Source organism: Rhinoderma darwinii, chromosome 5, assembly GCF_050947455.1.
Source record: "Rhinoderma darwinii isolate aRhiDar2 chromosome 5, aRhiDar2.hap1, whole genome shotgun sequence".
NCBI lineage: Eukaryota > Metazoa > Chordata > Amphibia > Anura > Rhinodermatidae > Rhinoderma > Rhinoderma darwinii.
The window spans coordinates 274,075,529-274,100,383 of record NC_134691.1 but is presented as its reverse complement, the minus strand read 5'-3'; the positions used below and the strand labels follow the sequence as shown (position 1 = coordinate 274,100,383).

Sequence of the window (24,855 nt, the reverse complement as noted above, 5' to 3'; positions counted from 1 at the left end):
CCAGGGGGGCCAATGGCACCATGCATGGCAACCTGCACAATGTCTATCCACAGTTACTGTAGTAACTAGGGCCTATGTAGTAAACTTATTATTCTTATATGCTGGTAGGGCATGATGTGCTGGCGTTTCGTTTGGCATGCAGAGCAGCCCGCCTTAGCTAACAGTAGCGGCGTTACAAATAGGCTGTGACTCGGCAAGATATGCTATGCCTGACGACCAGCACATTATCCCTCCACGTATTACACATAGTACTGACCCCTATTCATCACACATTTATTCTTTATTACATTATCACACAGTTCTGACACTTCCATACATACACATTTCTTTTTTACCATACATTCACACCCTAGCACTACACTAACACTGACACTCATTTATCGCACACTTGTGAGCACTTAGTTCGCCACTCCCCTCAAGACTAGTGGGAGTGGCTATCACTATTTAATGCACCCTCCTTCTGCACCATTTTTTGACCTGTCTGCGTCCTGCTGGGAACGGGTTTTCACCCACCCACTTAGTAAGTATGGCCTTTTTTGTTGTTTTGAAGTTATCTATGTCCCATTTTTTTCTGCTGGTGTTTTTAAATTAGGAACGAAAAGTTCTAGTTAGGGACTCGCAAGGCACTGGGGACCCTTGACGTTGGGTTGCGAGCTTTGCGTATTTTGGCCAAAATAACAACTAATACCCCATGTTTCATGGATATTTTTACTATGTATACTTTTTTTCAGGACGCGGCCAGGTCTTATATGCTGGGAGGGCATGATGTGCTGGCGTTTGGTTTGGCATGCAGTGCAGCCCGCCTTAGCTAACAGTAGCGGTGTTACAAATAGGCTGTGATTCGGCAAGATATGCTATGCCTGACGACCAGCACGTTATCCCTCCACGTATTACACATAGTACTGACACCCCATGTGCTATTCACAGCACTGACCCCTATTCATCACACATTTATTTTTTATTACATTATCACAGACTTCTGACACTTCCATACATACACATTTCTTTTTTTACTATACATTCACACCCTAGCACTACACTAACACTGACACTCATTTATCGCACACTTGTGAGCACTTAGTTTGCCACTCCCCTCAAGACTAGTGGGAGTGGCTATCACTATTTAATGCATCCTCCTTCTGCAGCATTTTTTGACCTGTCTGCGTCCTGCTGGGAACGGGTTTTCACCCACCCACTTAGTAAGTATGGCCTTTTTTGTGGTTTTGAAGTTATTTATGTCCCATTTTTTTCTGCTACTACAGTAACAGTATACATACACACCTCACTCCTGAGTTGGGTCTGGGCGCAGCGATGAGTCCTGGTGCCTTTACGTAGCCATAGCGCACACAGGTGTGAGATTGAGCTGATTGCTCCCAGAGCACCCTGGACTGTAAGAAGGGTTCTGCCCCTTCCTGTATTGCCTGAGCTTTGTTGTCATTACCCTAGTTTGTCTCTGCAAATGGTCTCCTAGTGTCTTCCAGTTTCCAGTGTGTCCCGTTCCTGCTACCTGTATCCTGTATCCAGTGCTATCCTGGACAAGTGCCGTATCGAGTTGAAGTCGTGCTGTGCTGTATACCACGCTGGTCCTGTTACACCACGCCTGGTGTGCGCCTGCTGCCAAAGTCCCATCCGAGCCTGCCTTGCTACTGTCCGAAGCTACCTCAGGTACACCTATACGAACTATAGACTTTGACCTGAGGCGTGTTGGCCAGCTTACATACCATTAAGGTGGTACGGTCCAGTGGGTCCACGTACCCAACGTGACAGTATCTAATCCTGTCATGTCAAAGAAAGAGACATATCTATAATAATACAACTACAACATATATGTAATACAAATTGCTTGAAAATGCCTTCATAGAGAAGGTGAAACGTTGTAGTGGATGTTGGATAAATAAACTGTAAAGGCAGGAAGGAGGTGAAGGGAAAGTGAGCCCTAATCTACCCACCGCCCTGTCCCTGCCTACTTGCAACGACCCGCCCTAGGCGACGGGGTACAACTGGGCGGCGGTCCCTACGCTGTCTAAGTGCACGGGAGAACAAACAGGGAACACGCAAGGGAAGGGGCAGTAGCCCAAGGAACGCCGCGAGGAAACGGAGCGGTGAATGAGTTGTCAGGACCAGGATGAAGTGGAGTATACCCAAGTGAGCACGGAGGAGGAAGCAAGCCGGAGGCAAAGCAAAGCGGGTTAAGCAGAACAGCAGCAAGGCAGAAGCACGGCAGAAGCAGGCTGGAGCAAGCAGCAGTGGGGCCAGAAATTACAAGCACTGAGGAGGAGAACACAGCAGGTAATAAAGGACAGGGGGCGGAGCTAACTCCGACTGACCAGGCCGCGATAGGCTCTCCCACTCCTGAGCCTGCCACCCTGGTTGGTGGGAGATGGTGTCAGTCGAACAGGTCTGGCCTCAGGTGTGGATTGATTAATCCCAGGAGTATACCTAGACGTAGTACCTGGCAGATCCCTAACAGTACTCCCCCTTTTATGAGGGGCCACCGGACCCTTACTAAGAGGACCCGGTTTAGTAGGGAAGAGAAGGTGGAACCTCCTGATCAATGCCCCAGCGTGAACATCACGGGCAGGTACCCAAGTCCTCTCCTCCGGCCCGTACCCTCTCCAATGGACCAGGTACTGGAGGGAGCCCTGGACCATCCTACTGTCCATAATCTTGGCCACCTCGAATTCCACCCCCTCAGGGGTGAGAACGGGAACAGGAGGTTTCCTCGAGGGGGACCAGGATGGGGAGCAGCGTTTAAGGAGGGAGGCATGGAAGACGTCATGTATGCGAAAGGATGGGGGCAGCTCCAGACGGAAGGATACAGGGTTGAGGACTTCAATGACCTTATAAGGCCCAATAAATCGGGGAGCAAACTTCCTGGACGGGACCTTAAGGCGCAAGTTCCTGGACGACAACCAGACCAAATCCCCGACGACAAACCGGGGGTTTACAGAACGTCTACTATCCGCCTGAATCTTTTGTGCGCTCTGGGACGCCTCTAGGTTCTTCTGAACCTGGGCCCAGACAGTGCACAGTTCCCGATGAACATCCTCTACCTCAGGATTATTGGAACAACCAGGGGAAACGGAGGAGAACCTTGGGTTAAACCCGAAATTACAGAAAAACGGGGAGACCCCTGACGAGTTACTGACCCGGTTATTCAGGGAAAATTCAGCAAGGGGAAGGAATGAGACCCAATCGAATTGACAGTCAGAGATGAAACACCTTAAATATTGTTCCAGGGACTGGTTAGTCCTCTCCGTTTGGCCATTAGTTTCGGGATGGAAGGCGGAGGAGAAGGACAGATCAATCTCCAACTTTTTACAAAAGGCTCTCCAAAATAAGGAAACAAATTGTACCCCTCTGTCAAAAACGATATTGACTGGGGCCCCATGGAGACGCAGGATGTGTTTCACAAACAAAGAAGCTAACGTCTTGCCGTTAGGTAGCTTCTTAAGGGGCACAAAGTGGCACATCTTGCTGAAGCGGTCTACTACCACCCACACCACCGACTTGCCCTGAGATGGAGGCAAATCGGTGATAAAATCCATGGAGATATGGGTCCAAGGTCTCTGGGGAATGGGCAAGGAACGTAGTAGGCCCGCAGGTCGGGACCTAGGGGTTTTGGACCTAGCGCAAACCTCACAAGCGGCGACGTAAGCCCTAACGTCTTTAGGCAACCCAGGCCACCAATAGTTTCTGGTAATGAGGTGTTTGGTGCCCAAGATGCCAGGATGACCAGATAGAGCGGAGTCATGGTTTTCCCTGAGTACCCTTAGCCGGTATTGCAGGGGAACAAACAGTTTGTCCCCAGGGACGTTCCTGGGAGCTGCACCCTGGTCAGCCGCGATATCAGAAGCTAAATCAGAATCCGTGGCAGAAACGATTATACCAGGGGGTAAAATACAAGCAGGATCCTTCTCGGAAGGAGGATTGGCCATGAAACTACGTGACAGGGCATCAGCGTTAATATTCTTGGACCCAGCCCTATAGGTAACGAAGAAATTAAATCTGGTAAAGAATAGTGCCCACCGAGCTTGTCTAGGATTAAGCCTCCGGGCCGATTCTAGGAAAACCAGATTCTTGTGATCCGTAAGGACCGTTACCTGGTGTCTGGCCCCCTCCAGGAAGTGCCGCCACTCTTCAAAAGCCCATTTAATGGCTAGAAGTTCGCGGTTGCCAATATCATAGTTACTCTCCGTGGGCGAAAACTTCCTAGAGAAGTAAGCACAGGGGCGGAGATGGGTGAGGGAGCTGGTACCCTGGGACAAGACGGCCCCCACTCCCACCTTGGATGCGTCAACCTCCACAATAAATGGCTCCGCTTGGTTGGGCTGAATCAGCACGGGGGCCGAGATAAAGCACTTCTTGAGGGTCTCAAAGGCCTGGACGGCCTCAGGGTGCCAATGGAGGACATCAGCACCCTTGCGAGTAAGGTCCGTAAGAGGCTTAGCGACGACCGAGAAGTTGGCAATAAATCTCCTGTAATAGTTAGCGAACCCTAAAAAACACTGTAACGCCTTAAGGGAGGCAGGTTGGACCCATTCCGCCACAGCCTGAACCTTGGCAGGGTCCATGCGGAATTCATTAGGAGTGAGGATTTGCCCTAAAAATGGTATCTCCTGTACCCCAAAGACACATTTTTCAGTCTTAGCAAACAGATTATTCTCCCGAAGGACCTGGAGCACCTTCCTGACATGCTCCACGTGGGAGGACCAGTCCTTGGAAAACACCAGTATGTCATCAAGGTACACAACAAGAAAATTACCCAGGTAATCTCTCAGGATTTCATTAATAAAATTCTGGAAGACAGCAGGGGCATTACACAACCCAAAGGGCATGACCAGGTATTCGAAATGACCCTCGGGTGTGTTGAACGCAGTTTTCCACTCATCCCCCTCTTTGATGCGGATAAGGTTATATGCCCCCCGTAGATCGAACTTAGAAAACCATTGGGCTCCCTGAACCTGATTAAAAAGATCCGGAATCAAAGGAAGTGGGTACTGGTTCCTTACGGTGACCTTATTCAGGTTACGATAATCAATGCACGGCCTAAGACCACCATCCTTCTTCCCCACAAAGAAGAAGCCAGCACCTACAGGAAAAGTCGAGGGGCGAATGTAACCCTTGGCCAGGCATTCTTGGATATACACCCTCATAACTTCACGTTCAGGACATGAAAGATTAAATATCCTACCCTTAGGAAGCTTGGCACCAGGCACCAAATCGATGGCGCAATCGTAATCTCTATGGGGGGGCAACACCTTGGAGGCCTCCTTAGAAAACACATCGGCGAAGTCCTGAACAAACTCAGGAAGCGTGTTTACCTCCTCCCGGGGAGAAATAGAGTTAACAGAAAGACATGACATAAGACATTCACTACCCCATTTGGTGAGATCCCCAGTATTCCAATCAAACGTGGGATTATGCAACTGCAATCAGGGAAGACCTAATACCAGATCAGACGATAATCCCTGCATCACCAGTACAGAGCACTGCTCCAAATGCTTGGAGCCAACCAGGAGTTCAAAAACAGGAGTATGCTGAGTAAAATAACCATTAGCAAGGGGAGTTGAGTCGATACCTACTACAGGGATAGGATAAGGTAAATCAATAAAAGGCATTTTTAGAGACATAGCAAATTCCACAGACATGATATTAGCAGATGAGCCAGAATCCACGAAGGCACTGCCAGTGGCAGACCGGCCAGCAAACGAGACCTGAAAGGGAAGCAAAATTTTATTGCGTTTCACATTAACGGGAAATACCTGTGCGCCCAAGTGACCTCCCCGATGATCACTTAGGCGCGGAAGTTTTCCGGCTTTTTATTCTTGCACCTGGGACAGGTGTTCAGAAGATGCTTGTCGTCCCCACAGTAGAAGCAGAGACCAATCATTCTGCGATACTCCCTACGTTGTCGAGGGGACATGGAGGCCCCGAGTTGCATAGGTACCTCCGAGTCCTCCCTGGAGGGGCGAGGAGACAGGACCTCGGGGGGGATCGTAGAAAAATCAGAGGGGAGCACATTGAAGCGTTCAAGCTGACGTTCCCTGAGACGTCGGTCAAGTCGTACTGCTAGGGCCATAACCTGGTCAAGGGAGTCAGAAGAGGGGTAACTAACCAGCAGATCCTTCAGGGCGTCAGATAATCCTAACCTAAACTGGCACCTTAGGGCCGGATCGTTCCACCGAGAAGCTACGCAAAACTTTCTAAAATCAGAACAGTACTCCTCAACCGGTCTCCTACCCTGACGTAAGGTCACCAGCTGACTCTCGGCTAAAGCAGTCCTGTCAGTCTCGTCGTAAATGAGTCAGAGGGCAGAGAAAAAGCGATCAACAGAGGAAAGTTCAGGGGCGTCAGGAGCCAAGGAGAAGGCCCACTCTTGGGGCCCTTCCTGGAGTCGGGATATGATGATACCCACCCGCTGGTTCTCGGAACCTGAGGAGTGGGGTTTAAGGCGGAAATACAGTCTGCAACTCTCCCGGAAGGAGAGAAACGTCTTACGGTCCCCTGAGAACCGGTCAGGTAACTTGAGGTCGGGTTCTAGAGGTGAGGTGAGGGGAACTACTACGGCAGCGTCACCCTGGTTGACCCTCTGGGCCAGGGCCTGGACCTGTAGGGAGAGGCCCTGCATCTGCTGGGTCAGGGTCTCAAGGGGGTCCATGATAGCGTCAGCGTAGGGGAAATGGTAGACTAGGTAAGAGGCTTGTAATTATGTAAAGGCAGGAAGGAGGTGAAGGGAAAGTGAGCCCTAATCTACCCACGGCCCTGTCCCTGCCTACTTGCAACGACCCGACCTAGGCGACGGGGTACAACTGGGCGGCGGTCCCTACGCTGTCTAAGTGCACGGGAGAACAAACAGGGAACACGCAAGGGAAGGGGCAGTAGCCCAAGGAACACCGCGAGGAAACGGAGCGGTGAATGAGTTGTCAGGACCAGGATGAAGTGGAGTATACCCAAGTGAGCACGGAGGAGGAAGCAAGCCGGAGGCAAAGCAAAGCGGGTTAAGCAGAACAGCAGCAAGGCAGAAGCACGGCAGAAGCAGGCTGGAGCAAGCAGCAGTGGGGCCAGGAATCCAAAAGAATTACAAGCACTGAGGAGGAGAACACAGCAGGTAATAAAGGACAAGGGGCGGAGCTAACTCCGACTGACCAGGCCGCGATAGGCTCTCCCACTCCTGAGCCTGCCACCCTGGTTGGTGGGAGATGGTGTCAGTCGAACAGGTCTGGCCTCAGGTGTGGATTGATTAATCCCAGGAGTATACCTAGACGTAGTACCTGGCAGATCCCTAACATAAACCCAATTATTTTTTGAGTGCTGCTTCGCTTTCGCTTTCTTTGGCGTTCATCATACAAGAAGGGGTCACTCGTTTGTTTGAAACATAGCACCGGCCTTGTTAGGAGTGAAACCACAGTGCTGCTCCAATCCTCTGCCTTTTTGCAATCCTACTAGTCTTGAGGGGAGTGGTATGTGGTGCATGGGATGTGTAGTAAGAAATAATAAATGAATAGTGTATGTGCAAGTGTAATAATGTAAGTGAAATATAGCTTTTCGCTCCAGTTAGGGACTCGCAAGTCTGGGGATCCTTGTCGTGGATTGCGAGCTTGCGTCCTTTTGGCCAAAATGATCACTAATACCCCAGGTATTTTTCATTATTACTTATATTCGCTTCTTTTGGACACAGCCAGGTCTTTGATACTGGGAGAGCATGGTGTGTTGTTGTTTGGCCTAGCAAGCAGGGTAGCCCGCTCTATGAATTATCAAGGCGTCACAAATAGGCTTCTACCTGGCTAGACACGTTGCGCCTCATGACTTACACACTATCCCTCCATGTTTCACACACTTGCATCCCATTATTCATTTATTTTTTAGGCACTTTACTCATTACTGCCCCCTATATTTCACTTACATTATTACACTTGCACATACACTATTCATTTATTATTTCTTACTACACATCCCATGCACCACATACCACTCCCCTCAAGACTAGTGGGAGTGGCTATTATTATTTAAAGCACCTGCTCACTCGCCTTCATCAGCGTTTCTGACCTGGCTGTGTCCATTTGTAAGTATGGCCTTTTTCGGTGTTTTTGCATAAATGTCCTTGTTTTTATCTGTTTTGTCTGTACATCAGGAGCTTTTCGCTCCAGTTAGGGACTCGCAAGTCTGGGGATCCTTGTCGTGGATTGCGAGCTTGCGTCCTTTTGGCCAAAATGATCACTAATACCCCAGGTATTTTTCATTATTACTTATATTCGCTTCTTTTGGACACAGCCAGGTCTTTGATGCTGGGAGAGCATGGTGTGTTGTTGTTTGGCCTAGCAAGCAGGGTAGCCCGCTCTATGAATTATCAAGGCGTCACAAATAGGCTTCTACCTGGCTAGACACGTTGCGCCTCATGACTTACACACTATCCCTCCATGTTTCACACACTTGCATCCCATTATTCATTTATTTTTTAGGCACTTTACTCATTACTGCCCCCTATATTTCACTTACATTATTACACTTGCACATACACTATTCATTTATTATTTCTTACTACACATCCCATGCACCACATACCACTCCCCTCAAGACTAGTGGGAGTGGCTATTATTATTTAAAGCACCTGCTCACTCGCCTTCATCAGCGTTTCTGACCTGGCTGTGTCCATTTGTAAGTATGGCCTTTTTCGGTGTTTTTGCATAAATGTCCTTGTTTTTATCTGTTTTGTCTGTACATCAGGAGCTTTTCGCTCCAGTTAGGGACTCGCAAGTCTGGGGATCCTTGTCGTGGATTGCGAGCTTGCGTCCTTTTGGCCAAAATGATCACTAATACCCCAGGTATTTTTCATTATTACTTATATTCGCTTCTTTTGGACACAGCCAGGTCTTTGATGCTGGGGGAGCATGGTGTGTTGTTGTTTGGCCTAGCAAGCAGGGTAGCCCGCTCTATGAATTATCAAGGCGTCACAAATAGGCTTCTACCTGGCTAGACACGTTGCGCCTCATGACTTACACACTATCCCTCCATGTTTCACACACTTGCATCCCATTATTCATTTATTTTTTAGGCACTTTACTCATTACTGCCCCCTATATTTCACTTACATTATTACACTTGCACATACACTATTCATTCCTTATTTCTTACTACACATCCCATGCACCACATACCACTCCCCTCAAGACTAGTGGGAGTGGCTATTATTATTTAAAGCACCTGCTCACTCGCCTTCATCAGCGTTTCTGACCTGGCTGTGTCCATTTGTAAGTATGGCCTTTTTCGGTGTTTTTGCATAAATGTCCTTGTTTTTATCTGTTTTGTCTGTACATCAGGAGCTTTTCGCTCCAGTTAGGGACTCGCAAGTCTGGGGATCCTTGTCGTGGATTGCGAGCTTGCGTCCTTTTGGCCAAAATGATCACTAATACCCCAGGTATTTTTCATTATTACTTATATTCGCTTCTTTTGGACACAGCCAGGTCTTTGATGCTGGGAGAGCATGGTGTGTTGTTGTTTGGCCTAGCAAGCAGGGTAGCCCGCTCTATGAATTATCAAGGCGTCACAAATAGGCTTCTACCTGGCTAGACACGTTGCGCCTCATGACTTACACACTATCCCTCCATGTTTCACACACTTGCATCCCATTATTCATTTATTTTTTAGGCACTTTACTCATTACTGCCCCCTATATTTCACTTACATTATTACACTTGCACATACACTATTCATTTATTATTTCTTACTACACATCCCATGCACCACATACCACTCCCCTCAAGACTAGTGGGAGTGGCTATTATTATTTAAAGCACCTGCTCACTCGCCTTCATCAGCGTTTCTGACCTGGCTGTGTCCATTTGTAAGTATGGCCTTTTTCGGTGTTTTTGCATAAATGTCCTTGTTTTTATCTGTTTTGTCTGTACATCAGGAGCTTTTCGCTCCAGTTAGGGACTCGCAAGTCTGGGGATCCTTGTCGTGGATTGCGAGCTTGCGTCCTTTTGGCCAAAATGATCACTAATACCCCAGGTATTTTTCATTATTACTTATATTCGCTTCTTTTGGACACAGCCAGGTCTTTGATGCTGGGAGAGCATGGTGTGTTGTTGTTTGGCCTAGCAAGCAGGGTAGCCCGCTCTATGAATTATCAAGGCGTCACAAATAGGCTTCTACCTGGCTAGACACGTTGCGCCTCATGACTTACACACTATCCCTCCATGTTTCACACACTTGCATCCCATTATTCATTTATTTTTTAGGCACTTTACTCATTACTGCCCCCTATATTTCACTTACATTATTACACTTGCACATACACTATTCATTTATTATTTCTTACTACACATCCCATGCACCACATACCACTCCCCTCAAGACTAGTGGGAGTGGCTATTATTATTTAAAGCACCTGCTCACTCGCCTTCATCAGCGTTTCTGACCTGGCTGTGTCCATTTGTAAGTATGGCCTTTTTCGGTGTTTTTGCATAAATGTCCTTGTTTTTATCTGTTTTGTCTGTACATCAGGAGCTTTTCGCTCCAGTTAGGGACTCGCAAGTCTGGGGATCCATGTCGTGGATTGCGAGCTTGCGTCCTTTTGGCCAAAATGATCACTAATACCCCAGGTATTTTTCATTATTACTTATATTCGCTTCTTTTGGACACAGCCAGGTCTTTGATGCTGGGAGAGCATGGTGTGTTGTTGTTTGGCCTAGCAAGCAGGGTAGCCCGCTCTATGAATTATCAAGGCGTCACAAATAGGCTTCTACCTGGCTAGACACGTTGCGCCTCATGACTTACACACTATCCCTCCATGTTTCACACACTTGCATCCCATTATTCATTTATTTTTTAGGCACTTTACTCATTACTGCCCCCTATATTTCACTTACATTATTACACTTGCACATACACTATTCATTTATTATTTCTTACTACACATCCCATGCACCACATACCACTCCCCTCAAGACTAGTGGGAGTGGCTATTATTATTTAAAGCACCTGCTCACTCGCCTTCATCAGCGTTTCTGACCTGGCTGTGTCCATTTGTAAGTATGGCCTTTTTCGGTGTTTTTGCATAAATGTCCTTGTTTTTATCTGTTTTGTCTTTTTGCAATCCTGTCATGTGTGATACTGTCTACTAAGCCACTGCATTTAATCCCTTCCTGTGGCGGAGCTATAGGGGTTGTAGTATTATAGATATGATGTCTCATATATAATTTTTGGGGGGGCAAAACAAATGTCTTGGGGCTATTGCCTCTGGCTGGTAGTGCTTCATCGATGGGTCACTTAAGAGACCCAGCGATGCGGCTGAAAGCTGCGGGCCGTTGGCCATGAAGGGAAGTTGGGAGGGCCCAAGAAGAACTTTTTTCACGGGGATCCAAGAGCCTTTAGCTACGCCCCCTGACTTACACTATGTGTATGAACCACCTTCATGCCTAGACAAAGGGGCTCGTCCCTACAGGTGCCTGGTACTGCAGCTTTGTCCCATTCACTTAATGCATCAGCACTGTGCGTGGCATTGTAAGTTGAATGTGGCTTTGCTTTACAATCACCCAAGAAAGATCCCCGAGGATTGTAAACTGAGGCACAACTATGTGTGTGCGTGTGTGCGTGTGTGCGTGTGTGCGTGTGTGCGTGTGTGCGTGTGTGCGTGTGTGCGTGTGTGCGTGCGTGCGTGTGTGCGTGTGATACATATATATATAAATAAATAAATATATATATATAACACAGGACTCTGGCAATTACTGTTATATACTAAATTTATTAAATTAGATATACATTGGAGAAGCAGAGCTAGCTATACATATGAATGATTTTCTTTTGTGTTTATTAATAAAATTTATTATTTTGTGGAATTAGGACTTCGTTTCAGGATTTGTAGTAACTAAAGATGATCAATAAGGTTCTATTTCTATAAGAAGTTTAAAGATGACTATTTACCAACAGCTCTGATAGAAAGCGTGAAAAGATTTGAGTCAAATGACCTTTAGTGGCCTTTCACTGTAGAATGTACGTCTTAGCAAATGAATATATTTCTGTATCAAATTTTACTGTAGTAAAGACTAACATACAGGAAAATGCAATGAGTTTTTATAGTAACATTTTAGTGATAGAAAAGAATACATTTTTGGTATCTTTGGGCTCACCAATCCTATTTATATATTTTATTATACGAGGCTACCCCTTGGCAACATCTGCCGTATATGTAGGTCAGATATCGCAGGGAGATGTATGGAGCGGGCTCAGAAGCTGAGCACGTTCTATGCGCAACAGATGTCAGCTGTATATTTCAGCTGACAACCTGCTTTAACAGGCGGGATCAAAGACAGCGACCACAGCATCTAAGCAGTCAGACGGAAGGGGGGCCCTTCATCACCCCATCGACACCCCCAGTAATGCAAATTGATGGGTCTTAATGGCACAGTGACACTGTTCCATCAACGAAAAAATAAAAAAGTTATGGCTCTTGGAAGGCAGAGATTAAATTTTGCCGGAGTCCCGAGCAGAGCGCTGGTGCTTCCCTGACATCGCTGTCCACATATGAACAGCGATGTCTGGGGCTTCCCCAGAGCCGGAGTCCCGGGCAGAGCGCTAGTACATGCTCTGCTCCGGGACTCTGTGGAATTCCCTGACATCGCTGCCCATATGTGGACAGTGTGTCAGGGTCTTCCCCATAGCGGAGTCCCGGGCAGAACGCTAGTATAGGCTCTGCTCCGGGATGCTGCGGAATTCCCTGACATATCTGCCCATATATGGACAGTGTGTCAGGGTCTTCCCCAGAGCGGAGTCCCGGGCAGAGCGCTATTATCGGCTCTGCTCCGGGACTCTGGGGAAGCCTCTGACATCGCTGTCCATACATCGACAATGATGTCAGGGGCTTCCCCAGAGCAGGAGTCCCAGTGATGTCAGGAGCACAGCTGGAGTCCCAGGAAGTGCCTACTATCGCTCTGCCTGGGACTCCAGCTCTGGGCAAGCCCCTGACATCACTTGGGCAGCCTCTACAGAGGGCACTGGGGCAGCCTCTACAGAGGGCACTGGGGCAGCCTCTACAGGGGGCACTGGGGCAGCCTCTACAGGGGGCACTGGGGCAGCCTCTACAGAGGGCACTTTGGCAGCCTCTACAGAGGGCACTTTGGCAGCCTCTACAGAGGGCACTGTGGCAGCCTCTACAGAGGGCACTGTGGCAGCCTCTACAGAGGGCACTGTGGCAGCCTCTACAGAGGGCACTGTGGCGTTATCTACAAGTGGGTGTGTGACAGTATCTGAAGAGGACAATGGCATTATCTAGGGGTGTGTTGCATTATCTACAGAGGGCACTGTGGCCTTATCTACAGAGGGCACTGTGGCCTTATCTACAGAGGGCACTGTGGCCTTATCTACAGAGGGCACTGTGGCCTTATCTACAGAGGGCACTGTGGCCTTATCTACAGAGGGCACTGTGGCCTTATCTACAGAGGGCACTGTGGCCTTATCTACAGAGGGCACCTTGGCCTTATCTACAGAGGGCACTGTGGCCTTATCTAGGGGTGTGTTGCATTATCCACAGAGGGCACTGCGGCAGCATCCACAGAGGGCACTACGGCAGCATCCACAGAGGGCACTGCGGCACTATCTAAAAAGGGGCTGCCCAATCTTGACATGTGTGCTAACTGAGCCGCCGGACTGCATTTGGCGACACTTAAACTGGAAAGCTGGATTGTTGAAATAAGCACGTGGAGAAATATCTCAAATTTTAAACCTAGCGCTATTATTATAGTAATGTAGTATTATTATTCTAGTAATATAGTGTTATAGTAGTTCAAATAACTAATTGATTAACAATAATTTTGTATTGAATCAAATTTGAAAGTAATGCGGCCCGTCAACTTCCCTTTTTTTCTATATGCGGCCCACTTACCCGGCCGAGTTTGAGACCCCTGCTCTAGTGTGTGGGATAAGACCCTTACAGCAGCAGGAATCTGTATGTGAAGGTCTGTAGCACATTCAGAGTCTAATGACTGCAACCATCAGGCAGGAGGGTGCTAATAGAAATATAGAAATGGTAATCAAGTAACTGCTGAAGAGCACTTAGAACAACAGTGACATCTTCTTGAGAAGTGGCTGCTCCAGTCAAGTTCTGTAGCAGATTTGGAGTCCAGTGGCTGAAACGATCTACCAGGGGGGTGATAAAAGAAGTGAACTAACAGTCCAGGTTTAGTACACAAGTCTAGTCTGCAAAAGGTTGTAGAGTAAGGCCAAAATGAACTAAACTACAGCCAAAAAGAAACAGGATGTACCCTCATAGTCTCAGGAAGCTTTAAATGAAAAGTGACTTAATTTGAAATGGGCTACTATATTTCTGTCCCAATTTTGGAGAAGGCATTTTTGACTATAGCAAGAGTTGCTTTCTGGTGTTTATAAGTAGTCTGTTTAACTCCTTCCCACAAAATGACGTGCCTGGTACGTCGGGATTGCAAGTGACTTCAAGTGCAATCCAACATACCAGGCACGTCAGTACTTTAAATTGTCACTATGTCAAGCGACACAGTGACACAATCGGTAACTCAGCTCTAAATCAGAGTTGCCGGGCAGGAGATGCCAGCATGGGGCCAATCAGAATGGTCCCGTGCCGGCGATCGCTGTTATTGGCCAGTCTGTACTGATTGGCGAATCACAGCGCAGAAGGAGTGTTTTGACAGCATCTCCTGCTCTGTCAAGCTCACTTGTGTCACGGAGCTTCACAGAGCCAGACGCTGTCTATATAGTATAAGTTAACAATAATTTAAAATTAAAAAGCTGGCGATCTGCCCCCTCACCAGCTGCTAATCCACCAACACAACCACCATCATCTGGTGATCAGTGTCACTAGACCTGTCATCACCTGTCATCACCTGTACCCAGCTGTATACCCCTAGATTGCCCCCTGCCCGAGGTCCCAGTTAGGTAGCAATGACAGCTCTCTTCTAGAATTTGGTAGGTAGGGTATCCCCACTTTAAAATACAGCAGGGTCACTGGTGGCCACTCCGCTCCCACTGTTTATCTGGGATTGGCGTATGTGTATATATACAGTGAAGGAAATAAGTATTTGATCCCTTGCTGATTTTGTAAGTTTGCCCACTGTCAAAGACATGAACAGTCTAGAATTTTTAGGCTAGGTTACTTTTACCAGTGAGTGATAGATTATATTTTTTTTAAAAAACAGAAAATCGCATAGTCAAAATTATATATATTTATTTGCATTGTGCACAGAGAAATAAGTATTTGATCCCCTACCAACCATTAAGAGTTCAGCCTCCTCCAGACCAGTTACACGCTCCAAATCAACTTGGTGCCTGCATTAAAGACAGCTGGCTTAAATGGTCACCTGTATAAAAGACTCCTGTCCACAGACTCAATTAATCAGTCTGACTCTAACCTCTACAACATGGGCAAGACCAAAGAGCTTTCTAAGGATGTCAGGGACAAGATCATAGACCTGCACAAGGCTGGAATGGGCTACAAAACCATAAGTAAGACGCTGGGTGAGAAGGAGACAACTTTTGGTGCAATAGTAAGAAAATGGAAGACATACAAAATGACTGTCAATCGACATCGATCTGGGGCTCCATGCAAAATCTCACCTCGTGGGGTATCCTTGATCCTGAGGAAGGTGAGAGCTCAGCCGAAAACTACATGGGGGAGCTTGTTAATGATCTCAAGGCAGCTGGGACCACAGTCACCAAGAAAACCATTGGTAACACATTATGCCGTAATGGATTAAAATCCTGCAGTACCCGCAAGGTTCCCCTGCTCAAGAAGGTACATGTACAGGCCCATCTGAAGTTTGCAAATGAACATCTGGATGATTCTGAGAGTGATTGGGAGAAGGTGCTGTGGTCAGATGAGACTAAAATTGAGCTCTTTGGCATTAACTCAACTCGCCGTGTTTGGAGGAAGAGAAATGCTGCCTATGACCCAAAGAACACCGTCCCCACTGTCAAGCATGGAGGTGGAAACATTATGTTTTGGGGGTGTTTCTCTGCTAAGGGCACAGGACTACTTCACCGCATCAATGGGAGAATGGATGGAGCCATGTACCGTCAAATCCTGAGTGACAACCTCCTTCCCTCCACCAGGCCATTAAAAATGGCTCGTGGCTGGGTCTTCCAGCACGACAATGACCCGAAACATACAGCCAAGGCAACAAAGGAGTGGCTCAAAAAGAAGCACATTAAGGTCATGGAGTGGCCTAGCCAGTCTCCAGACCTTAATCCCATTGAAAACTTATAGAGGGAGCTGAAGATCCGAGTTGCCAAGCGACAGCCTCGAAATCTTAACGATTTACAGATGATCTGCAAAGAGGAGTGGGCCAAAATTCCATCTAACATGTGTGCAAACCTCATCATCAACTACAAAAAAAACGTCTGACCTCTGTGCTTGCCAACAAGGGTTTTGCCATCAAGTATTAAGTCTTGTTTGCCAAAGGGATCAAATACTTATTTCTCTGTGCACAATGCAAATAAATATATATAATTTTGACAATGTGATTTTCTGTTTTTTTCTTAAATATAATCTCTCTCTCACTGGTAAAATTAACCTAGCCTAAAAAATCTAGACCGTTCATGTCTTTGACAGTGGGCAAACTTACAAAATCAGCAAGGGATCAAATACTTATTTCCTTCACTGTATATATATATATATATATATATATATATATATATATATATATATATATATATTAAATCCTTTCAAAATACGGGACAGCACACCTTGATAGTGAAAAAAGTGGATTTATTCACCACATGCGACGTTTCAGCCCTACTCCATGGGGCCTTTCTCAAGCATATATATATATATATATATATATAACACTACAAAAAACGAAAACAATAAATCAAATTTGTGGCCAGTCGCTCCTGTACTGTTTAAAAAATGGTCCAAAGTCTTTACCGCGCTAATGAGGCATACAAAATGTTATGCTCAGATACGGACTCAACAAGTGAAAATGAAGCACAGTGTGTGCTTTAATCTGATTCCGAGTCTAGTAACACCGACTCTGAACATCCCCCCCCCCCCCCCCGTCGGTGCAGAATAGTCGCAGGTCCTGCTATGCCCAATTAGACAATTATAGCCCCCAAGTGCCTGATTTCACAACCTCCTCAGCAGTGGTGGCTGCTACTGGGTCTGCAGCTTGAGAGCGACTGTGATGCCTGCCATCACAGCCCCCCCATGCCCAGTGGCACCGCTAGCAGCCGCTATGGCTGCTACAGCGGTAGTGATGCTACATTCAATAGTATCTGCGTCCTTTGGATGCAAATACTATTGAACGCTATGGCAGAGCAGAAAGGTATCTCCCTTCTCTGCCATTTACTAGACTACAGGCAGGGACAAACTGGCAAATTGTCCAGAGCCCCCATACTCATAGGGCCCCTGGCCCGTGGCTGCTATGGGGCCAGAAGCATTTATGCCCCTCATGCCCAGTGTCATCGCTAGCACCGGAGGGGCCCCTGTGCTAGCGGCAGCCACATTCACATGTGGCTGTCCTCTGGGCGTAGATACAAATAAATACTATAAGCTGCATGCCACGTTAGGCCTGCAGCCTATAAGGCGCTGGGAAGACTCCCTGCGCAGACCGGCGTGATGACGTCTGCGCAAACGTTCCTCCCAAAGGCTGTGCAGCGATCTGTCCATCGCGGAAACGGGGCAAGGTAAGTACAATATTTTTTGGGGGGGGCTACGTGGCAATATATACGGGGGAATTGCTGTGTATCACTATATACAAGGGGGATTGCTGCATAGCACTATATACAAGGAGCGATTGCTGTGTAAAACTATATACAAGGGGGCTGTGTGCCACTATATACAAGGGGGATTGCTGTGTGTTACTATATACAAGGGGGGATTGCTGTGTAGCACTATATACAGGGAGGGATTGCTGTGTCGCACTATATACAATGGCGGCAGTGTGGCACTATTTACACGGAAGGGGTGCTGTGTGGCACTATATACAAGGGGGGCTGTGTGGCACTATACACAAGGGGGAGCTGTGTGGCACTATATACAAGGGGGCTGTGTGGCACTATACTTAGGGGGGCTGTATGGCACTATATACAAGGGGGGGCTATGTAGCACTATACTAAGGGGGGCTTTATGGCACTATTTACAAGGGGAGGAGGGCTGTGTGGTGCTATCTACTGCGGGCTGTTTCTGTCGTTATCTACAGGGGGCTGTGTGTGGCGCAATCTACAGGGGTCTGCGTGTAGTACTATATTCAGGGGGTTGTGGGCGCTATATACAAGGGAGGGGGCAGTGTGTCACTATATACAAGGGGGGACTGTGTGGTACTATATACAAAGGGGGACTGTGTGGCAGTATATACAAGGGGGGCTGTGTGGCACTATCTACTAAGGGGGTGCTGTATGGCACTATCTACTAAGGGAGGCTGTGTAGCACTATATACAAGAGAGAGGCTGTGTGGCACAATCTACTAAGGGGGGGCTAGGTGCCACTATCTACAAGGGGCTATGTGGTACTATGTACAAGGTGGAGGACCATGGCGTTATCTACACAGGGGCTGTGTGTGGCTCTAGAGGGGGCTGTGTGTGGCTCTACAGGGGGGCTGTGTGTGGCGCTATCTACAGGGGGCTATGTGTGGCGCTATCTACAGGGGGCATTATTACTGTGGGGATACAAAGGGCATACGGTTACTGATGGGGCAGTTTTATTGTGTCGACAGCTAAGGGATCATTATTATCATCTGGGGCACTGTAAATTACGAGTTCTTTTAGAAAATGGAGTATAGGTGGCGAGGATGCTGGAAAAGCAAGAAACCAACATGTCTGTGTGTCAAATTCTGCAGAGACGAGTCGTGGCTGGAATAAGTCGTCACAGTGGTCTGGGCTGGATGGTGAAAAAAAGGGAAAGTGAACGACTCTAATCAGAGAAAAAATCACCTGTGAGTCACTGGATATAAATGTGCTGTAATCACTTATATAGTCTGCAGAGCACCAGTGTATAACTGGCGTCTACCACTATATGGTCACTATATGCTGGTAATATTGGTCTTTGTATAGTGGTAATACCCCAGTAACAGTATGGGGTATTATTCAGTCACTATGTGGTTATGGTGTGGAGGTATTATTTAGTAACAATATGGGGTATTATTCAGTCACTGTGGTTATGGTGTGTTGCGGTATTATTCAGTAACAGTATGGGGGTATTATTCAGTCACTATGTGGTTATGGTGTGGCGGAATTATTCAGTAACAGTATGGGGGTATTATTGGGTAACAGTATGGGGGTATTATTCAGTAACAGTGTGGGGGTTTTATTCAGTCACTATGTGGTTATGTTCTGGCAGTATTATTCAGTAACAATATGAGAGTATTATTGAGTAACAGTATGGGGGTATTATTCTGTAACAGTATGGGTATAATATTCAGTCACTATGTGGTTATGGTGTGGCGGTATTCTTCAGTAAGAGTATGGGAGGTATTATCCAGTAACAGTATGGGGTATTATTCAGTAACAGCACAAGGCTATTAGTCAGTAACAGTATGGGGGTATTATTTAGTCACTATGTGGTTAAGGTGTGATGGTATTATGTGAACCTTCTATTGTATGATTATTGGTAACTAGCTTTTATACCTGGCGTTGTTCGGGAGGTTAACTTACAGTATAGATAGAGTAAAAGCTCACTAGTTAAATACCTCTCAGTATGAATTTAATTGCTACCTCTCAATATGAATTTAATTGGTAGAGAGTGTAAATAATGTTATTGGAAGCATAAAATAAATGAAATAACACAATATATTCATTACAGATTTATATAGTGTTGATTTAGGACTGCATGCTTCTATTCCAATGCTTTCTTGTAAACAATGTTTTTTTGTCTTTTGATCCGGTGCCAAGATGTAGAGTTTCTTTCCAGTGCCGACTCTGGAGCAAGAAACATATAGTTGCCCATGGGAAAAACAGGGACTTTGAAGGTGTATTCCTGCCACTTTCAGGGATTGACCTTGAGCCTTGTTAATTGTCATTGTGAAGGCTAGGCGTACTGGGAACTGTTGGCGCTTCAACTCGAAAGGAACATCATATGGAGCGAGGGGAATGCGATGGAATAAAGACAACTTCCCCATTGGCACATCCTGTTAGTATGGTGGCCTCGATGACGTGATCCATCAACTTCTTGACACACAGTCTCGTCCCGTTGCAAAGTTTTGGAGCGTCAATGTTTCCTCAACAGCATGATAGGTGAGCCAACCTTCAACATCAATCGATGGGCAGGTAAGCCAGGCAGCTCGAGAGAGTTGAGAAATTCTGACGGATAGTACACCGCCTGATCGGGGTCAATAACTGTGTCGGGTGGACTTGTACAGCTTTTCTTGACCTGGCAGAGTCATTTGAATTTGCTGATTGATGCCGTTGACAGAATCAATCTTTGGAGCCAGTATTGCCCGTTGACATAACCATTCATGATCTCTGTAGTTGAAGGCGATGATGAGAAAGACACTGTTTGTAAGCTCTTCCACCGACTTGGGAAAATTTGCGAAATCATCATGGAAGCTGATCAAATCCATCCCATTGTCAACTTGAACATCTCCATTCCCCAGATTGAGTAATCTGCTGGCAAACCCACCAGCTGTGGCATCTCCATGCAGATAAACTCGCATATTGGTAGTCAGACTCATCTTCTTCACATGCCTCCACAACACCGACTGCTTCAAGCAAGCTTTCAATTCGTCTGCTGGTGTTCCCTTTGGAACAATAGGCAACCTCTGATGGAAATCACTGTCCAACACCAAGACGACACTTCCCATGACCGTATTTTTTTCCACGCAAGTCCTGCAGAGTTCAATCCAGAGCTTCAAGCACCAACTTGTGTGCGATCGTGCATTCATCCCAGAATTATCAAACATTCTTGCAGTACATTTGCCACACCAGTACCTTTGCTGATGTTACAAACAGGAGACGCATCTCGAGTCAAGTTGAGCGGTAATTTGAACGTTGAATGGGCAGTTCTGCCACCATCAAGCAATGTTGCCACAATGCCTGAAGAAGCAACAGCCAGAGCAATCCCGGATTGTTGTCGGATCTTTGCCAACAACAGGTTTATGACAAACGCCTTTCCTATTCCGCAAGGAGCATCCAAGAAGACAATACCACAGGTGATTTTCACAAACATTGTCCAAGATCTGATTGTACGCCGTCGTTTGGTCAGCAACCAAAAGAGGTTCATTCGTTGCAAGATAAGTCTCCAGAGCGCTTATGTCATAGCTTGTTTCTTGAAGCAATTCCCATCCAAGTCTTTCGTCGTTGTTCCTTTCCGTCGCGGGAAGTCCCAGTTGCTCAAGTCTCTTTCCAACCATCATGAGGGTCTTTTCTTCAAGTAGGATCAATGACATGTTGAACATTTGCGGCGTACAGCTGTCCAATTGGAGTCCCGGGTTTTGCCGTCGTGCTGGCAGAAGAACATCCTCCGAGAGGTGCTCTTTGTACTTTTCCCACAGTTCAAGTGGCTTGGATGGTCCACACGTCGTGAGTATGACAGCAAATAGGTTTCATAAGCTTGCTGGTAATTGGCAGGTTGCTGCTTCCTTGTGAAGTAGACTGTCCATTTTCCAAGTGGACGTTGAGATGAACTACCGTCGGATAGCGGTCGTGAATTGGAAAGTCCAAAATTCGCCATACAGCCTTGTTGCTACTTATGTAATGTCCAGTTTGGAAGCGATCTATTTAATCAATTGTTCTTTCTTGGCAATTGTTTTCTTCAGTTGTTCTTCCTTGTCTTTTAAAGCCAAATGCTGCTTGATCCAATCCTTTGTTGACATATTTGCAGATGTACTTGATCGCCTTAACTGAGTTGCAATATTCAACATTGACGTGCGATTGAAAGGTCTTGGAAAGAAATGGCAAGTAGGGTACAATCCATTTTTTGCCGACCTTGATGTCCTGGTAACTATTGCCAATCTTCATCTTCATCAATGCAGTGAACACGCCTTTTACCCCCATTTTCTTCTGCGATAAAGTGGATAACAATCATCTCCAGACTGAGTTTCATGGATCAGCTGCCTTGGGAATCTCTTTGTACAGAAGTCATCTTTCATGCATGGGGAGCTTGGATTCAGTCTTCCACATGGTCCATGGACCATGTTCGTCATGATGATGTTGAATAGCTTTTGATCTTCTTGTGCATTTGGGATCTCTGCACTAAGGACACAATTGATCTTATTTGGTCGGATCTTCTCCTTCAGCCAGATCAGTATATGTGCGTGAGGCAAACCTAGTTTTTGCCATTCGATTGTGCACATGAAGCATTGAGTTTCTCCAAATACCTTGCCCTTCGTGAGGAGATTCATGAACTTGATAACCTTTTGTCGAAAGACTCAAACTACCAGATCGTGTCTATCAGTCGCCGATTGTTCTGGCAAGAGATCTTGGCGAATTTCTTTTGATGTTGCACGTAAAAGTAATAAACAGGTCAGGCCTTCCGTATTTTCGCATATATGGAGTCTTGAGTGTATTCGTGCATATGTCGAGGGCTCCCTGTGAAGCTGGAAGACAAGATAACCATCTGACCAACATTGCTCGTGTTTCCATCGTTGACGACAGCATCTCGAAGGTGGATATAGCTTTCAGCGCGAAGTGCCTTCTGATTGAAACGGATGAAGCGAAGTTGCTCCGTTTCGATTTTGGCATACATATCAACCAAAAACTGATGGAAAAGATTTCGGCACATCAAGAGGTGATTTGAATGGCTCGCCGGCATCATAATTTGATAGGCGTAGAAGGCCATGCACAAAACTTTTTTCCCGGCGGTAAAATTTCCAGTACTTGGATTTGTTTGGAAGATTTGAACATCGTATCCATCTTCGCCTTGCCAAAAGATCAGTGGGTACTGAAGTGCGTCATATGATTGAAGGGTTTCAGAAACTCTCTGCAGTTGATTATTACGCTTCTACAGCACAATATGCCGATTTTCAAATTCGCCAACAATGACGACAGCAACTTCATTGACAGTTGGTGCGTTGTATCACCGCTCATGCTCTCCTGTTGGCCTTCGGTCCGTGTTGATGACCACTTTGTAGTTATCTGAAGTCATCATTTCCAAAGAGCTCTTGAATATCTCGACATAACAGTGATGTTCGTGAAGCATCTGCTGCAGTTCCAGCAAAATGTCGGCCCAAGTTCCAGGGACGTTGCTCTGTTGTTGCTGAACTTGAAACTTTTCATCGCCCATGAAATAAAACTGCAGAAACTTTGGTGGTTCATTGGGCAATGGCAGGAAAGATAAAAGTTGATGGCAAACTTGTCCCTGAATTTTGAAGGTGGGCATGAAGCCTCTCTCTCGAATTTCGTTCACACCAAACAAAGTCATCTGAAAGCAAGAGTTGTAGCGCCTCAAATCTCCCAGAAAGTGCTTGGTTTGGGGAATGTTCGCAGTCATCAGTGACTTGAGTGGTTCTGGTGGTGCAGTAAGTGGGGGTAGTTGAACCTTGCCAGCAGAGCAGCACATGCCAGGTGGCTCTGACTTCCATGTCTGGGTTTCACAATGTTCACAGGTCGTGTCCATGTTTCCAATATTGACCAAGTCGTGCAAATCATATTAAATTGTTGGGCCGTATTGCATAGCAGCTTTGTTCATGCAATTCCAAGATGTTCGTTGAGAAACAATATTTATTGCGCCTTGTGATCGAACCCGACTATCAGTCGCTTGAGGTGTTTCTTCAGCTCTTGCTGTCGCTTGTCGCAATCTTTGATCTTCAAGCTGAGCATTGGTCATTTCTGGCGTTTCTGCTGCTCGACGTATTCTTTGAGCCAAGCGTCGACCTTCTCTTTGTTCAGGAGTTTTTCTTTTGGGCGCCATGGTCAGTGAAAAGTAAATTTAAGTAAAAGTGACTTTTAAACCAATCAAAAGTGGCAAAAGGAGGCAAACTTTGTTCGATGTCCAATGCAATCACAAATCGCTATTGGTTTGTTTTTCAACCAATCAAAGTGACTTTTAAACCAATCAAAATCTGCAAAAGGAGGCAAACTTTGTGAAATATCCAATCCAATCAAAAATCGCTACTAGTTTGTTCTACAACCAATCAAAAATCGTGTTGGTTTGTTTTTCAACTAATCAAAATCGCTATTGGTTAGCTTTTCAACCAATGAAAAATCACGATCAGGCAAGTGTGTACTTCGATGCAAATTGAAAAGTGAATGGTACTGAAGAGTAAATTTCAGTAAAAGCGACTTTCAGTAAAAGCGATGTTTAATCCAATCAAAAATCGCAAAAGGAGGCAAACTTTGTACAATGCCCAATCAAAAATAGCTATTCCCTGATCGGGCTTCAAACAAACACACTTTATATAGTTCTATCCAACATCAGGCTGCTCAGACCAACAGCCTTTGACTGTAACAAGATGGCAACCGTCACCATAGTAACCAGCACAGCACATTGAGCTGCATTTATCAAAACTGTTTAATAGAAAAACATATCCTGTGGCCCATAGCAACCAATCAGCTTTAATTTTTTTTTTCCACTGCGCTGGAAATATGAAAGCTGCACTGTGATTGGTTGCTATGGTCAACAAATCCAGTTTTTCTATTAGACAGTTGTGTTAAATGAGTTTCAATCTTCTCCCATAAATTCCAAGATGTCTGCCATTACAACCAGCACAACACATTGTTCTCATATAAGGCACAAGATGGATGGTATCACCATAGCAAGCAGCACAATGCATTCTTCTGATATAAGCCCCAAGATGGCTGCTATCGCAATAGTAACCAGCACAACACATTCTTCTCATATAAACTACAGTGGCTCTCATTATGAGACATATATAACATTGTAATTTTCAGTAAACACTAACATTGAAAGTCTAATTTATATCAATAACCAAAAGAATTGTCTGTAACATGGATATA

The 24,855-nt window shown here is 46.1% G+C and overlaps 1 pseudogene; it reads right to left on the bottom strand.

The window, feature by feature from the left end:
- Positions 1-21,453: 21,453 nt before the first annotated feature.
- LOC142652594 (uncharacterized) lies at positions 21,454-22,301 on the bottom strand (annotated as a pseudogene).
- Between the last annotated feature and the right edge of the window lie 2,554 nt (positions 22,302-24,855).